This window comes from Mus caroli, chromosome 11, assembly GCF_900094665.2.
Source record: "Mus caroli chromosome 11, CAROLI_EIJ_v1.1, whole genome shotgun sequence".
Lineage (NCBI taxonomy): Eukaryota > Metazoa > Chordata > Mammalia > Rodentia > Muridae > Mus > Mus caroli.
The window spans coordinates 62,552,944-62,557,218 of NC_034580.1; positions in this window are offsets into that span (position 1 = coordinate 62,552,944).

Sequence of the window (4,275 nt, forward strand, 5' to 3'; positions counted from 1 at the left end):
GGAGTTCAAATCCCAGCAACCACATGGGTGGCTCACAACCATCTGTAACGAGATCTGACACCCTCTTCTGGTGTGTCTGAAGACAGCTACAGTGTACGTACATATAATAAATAAATAAATAAATAAATAAATATTTAAAAAATTAAAAAATAAAAAATAAAAAGTTTTAACAACTCAAAAGTAAGGCAAATTAAGCCAATTTAACAAAACCCAACAGCTATTTTTTCAGCGTACAAACAGAAGCAAATGACAGAGAAACTTGCTCATAGTCACTGGTTACTACAGAAATGAAAATGGAAGTTATAATAAATGTGTCACACATCTACAAGAATGTCTAGAGTAAACAATGCTGTAAAAACCAAATGCTGGCGGGGACTCAAGCAACTGTGACTCTCAGATGTTAACGACAGGAAACAAACTGATCATTGTTCTGGAAAAAACGGCTCACCAGCTTCAGAGAAAGGAGAACCATGCCTATACCATGTGGTCTGGCAAGCTCTCACACGGGATTCTTACTCTAAAGAATAAAACCTGTACACAGGTTTCTAAAGCCTGTCCACAGACATTTAACGGCAGTGTGAGTTAGAATTACCAGTCCAAACTTCCCTGACAGGTAAATGATTGAACCGTGGTTTATTGGCACAATGGTGTGCTGCCCAGCAACGAAAAGGAACTTGCTACTGGCACATGGCAGAAGTCTGAGTGATTCCCAAAGGTGCCACACTGAGTGAAAAAGTCAACCTTCAAAAGTCACAATCTGTAGGACCCTGCTTATGTGATGACGTCATCCAAACAGTGGAGAGTGCCAGAGGCTGGGGGCATGGAGGAGAGGGGGAGCCTCTGCAGGAGGAGCCTAAGAAAGATTTAGGGTAGTGGAGTTGATTATGCAAATCCTTACACTCCACACACACACACACACACACACACACACACACACACCCTGGCACGCAAGCACAAGTTAATTTTGCTACACAATATATTTTATTTTGAAACAGAGTTTCTTTTGTGTAGCCCTGGCTGTCCTGGAACTATCACTGTAGACCAGGCTGGTGTCTCACAGAGATCCACCTGTCTCTGCCTCCCTATTGCTGAGATTAAAGGTGTGTGCTACCACCTCACGGAACAATAATTCTTAAATGTGAAAAATGAATCCAAAGTCATGGGGTGCGGCTCAGGTGTAGAATACTTGCCTATCATGTGCAGGATCTGGCGTTTAATCACCGCCACCACTGGAAAAACTGTGAGCCGAGGCTTGCTTTCCTCATAAAGGCTTATCCGAAGCAACCCCAGTGTGGTCCAGATTTTACATGACTGGACTATTACATCAAATCTGAGACTTTAAAAATGTCTCAGGGGGAAAATACCTAGTTTGCTAGAATACCCTGTTAAGGGGCTATCTTAGCTACTTTTCTGTTGCTGTGATAAAACACCAGGACCAAGGCAACTTATAAAAGGAATACTTTGTTCCAGCTTAAGGTTCCAGAGGGCGGAGTTCATCATTAGCATGGCGGGGAAGTACAACAGCAAGCAGGCCTGGCGTCAGAAACAGCTGAGGGCTCACATCTGGAACAACAAGCAGGAAACAGGGAGAGTAAACTGGAAGTGGCATGTGGCTTTGAAACTTCAAGCCCACCCTAGTGGCATAGTCTCTCTAGCAAAGCCACACCTCATAACCTTTCCAAACAGAGTCATCAACCGTCTGAGCATATATGGAGATTCTCATTCAAACCACCCCATGCACCATCAGTCGTAAAACACATCCTAACTCCAGAGATGCTCAAGTTCAGCAGGGTACATGCCTAGAATTAAGGAGCATGTCATTTCCTTTAAGGAATACCACTGATCTTAGTCTCCTGTGGAGAAGTGCCATCCCTTTAATTTCCCTCTACAACTACATCACTTTCCTGTATTGTTCACAATGAACAAGACCATCTTGAACAAAGTCTCGGGTCAGTAGAAATGATTTTACTTAAAACTTCTTTTCTGGGATGAAGACGCGACTTGGTGGTTAAAGGGCTTGCTTTGCAAGCTGGAGGTCCCCAGAACCTACATAAGTGTCATCTGGGCACGGTGAGCCAGCCTGCCTGTAATCCCAGCAGATGGCAGAGACGGGGTTCCCAGAGCAAGGCTAGCCACATGGGGGATTTGGTAGAGAGAGCCTGCCTCAGTGAATAAAGTAAAAAGACATTTGATGACTCATGACACCAGGCTTCCACATGTACCACATGTACAAAAACATGCAAACACACATACAAAGATGGAAGAAAAGAACATCTTTCCCTTGGATATACAAGTAGCATCCGTACATGTAACGAATCTTACAGATGTAGGTTAGTCACTCACTTTTCTCTCGTTTATTGACTTTGGCTACCCACTTCTTAGACAAGGACCAGAGAAGGCAGTCAGAGCTCACCCTGTCTGAAAGCACAGCCAAGTGGAGGACTGGGATCCACTCAAGCCTCAGGAATCCCCAGGGGACCCTGGCTAACCTAGCAATAAGGAAGAACATCTACTTTGGACATGGAGAATTCCTAGGTACATAGCAATCCCGGGCAAGTCTCCTTGTACCCTAAGCCCCTCCCCTCTCATACATAAAATGAGGATAATGGTAGTTCTTGCTCATTTGGTAGTGATACAAAAATCAATAGATAATGGATACAATAACATAGCAATAGTATATACAGTAGTACAACAAACGGAGGCCTCTGGATCAGATTAAAGGAAGGTGCTTGGTCTTTGAAATTCTTTCCAAAAGTGTCAGGATTTCCCGGCTAGTTTTACGTCATCTGGACACAAGCTAGAGGCATTTGGGAAGAGGAAACCTCAATTGAGAAAATGCCCCCACCAGCCTAGCCCGTGATCAGTGGGTGCTTTCTCTTGATGGACAGGCAAAGGTCCAGCTCACTGTGAGGAGTTTCATCAGACCTGTGTGTTGGTCCTGGGTGTTATTAAAAAAAAAAAAAAAAAAGCAGGCTAAATAAACTATGGCAAGCACAGCATTAGACAGAAGCAGGCCTCTATGGCTTCTCCATCAGTTTCTGCCTCCAGGTTCCTGCTTCGTGTCCCCGCCTGACTCCCTTTGGTGATTCTCTGTCCCATGGAAGTAGCAGTGAAATAAACTCTTCCCTCTCCAATTGCTTCTGCTCATTGTGTTTTATAGAGTTGGTGCCAGGTCACAGGGTGTTGTGACAGACCTGACCATGTGTGTTGGGGAGGACCATGGAAGACCTTCAGAACTTTAGGCTGCAAAGGTCTATTGAGTGTTCACAGTGTAATGAACTGTTCTGTGGGAGCTTGGAAGGTAAGGACATTGAAAGAAATGCAGATGATGGAGGACTGGCTTTTGACGTTTTAGAGGGAAGTTTGAGAGTTATTTAAAGACACCATTGGTACTTACAGCTTTAAGAATCTCTGCTTATGGTCAGCTGGGGCTGAGGGGTTGGCTGTGATGAAGAAGAGCCCAGTATCACTGAAGTAAAATCGTCTGGGAAGGTCTCCTCAAGATAAGCACGCAGAAGCTATGGCTCAGAGTGGGCTACAGCTGCACCTCATGCTGGCAGCCAAATTTGATGATGTGTATCAGTTATCCAGGTGATACTGGTTTTTGAAGACATGAGGGTGTCATGGAGAGAGGCTGAGGTTTGGAACTGTGTGTTAGGACTGGAGTCCCCGAAGAGAGGCTGGAAGAAATCATTGATGAAGTTGTAGTCTCGGTTGCAGTGAAAAAAAAATCTTAAGGGTGGAGCTGAGTCTTGGTATCATGTTGCTGACTTAGACTCAGAGACCAAAGAGAGCCAGAAGAGGCTATTGGTGAAAGTGCAGCTCAGTTGCAGTGTTTTAGAGATGCCAGTACCATAGGATAACTGCTAAGGACAGCAGCTATGGCGTGGAGCCAGTCTGCGTTAGGAGACAAGCTGCCTGTGCTGTGGATTTCTGTCCAAGCCCTTTGGAGGAGCCTAGAAGTAGAGAATAAATCCCAGAAGCCTGACATGGAACTTTCATCTGCTGAACTTTAGTGTTTCTTTGATTTGGTCGTGACTGTGTCCTGGCTCATGCCACTTGGAATAAGATCGTTTTTAAGTTACTTTTTATTTTACTGTGAGAGAATATTTCAGAACTCTAGATATTTTAGAGAAGCTTGAGCTTTGGAAGAGATTTGGGATATTTTAAAGAGATTAGACTTTTAACATGTTTGAATCTTTAAGGCTATGAAACTTTTAAAAGTTAGAATGTTTCATATTGTGAAATTAATATTAACATGTTGTCTTGGGGACA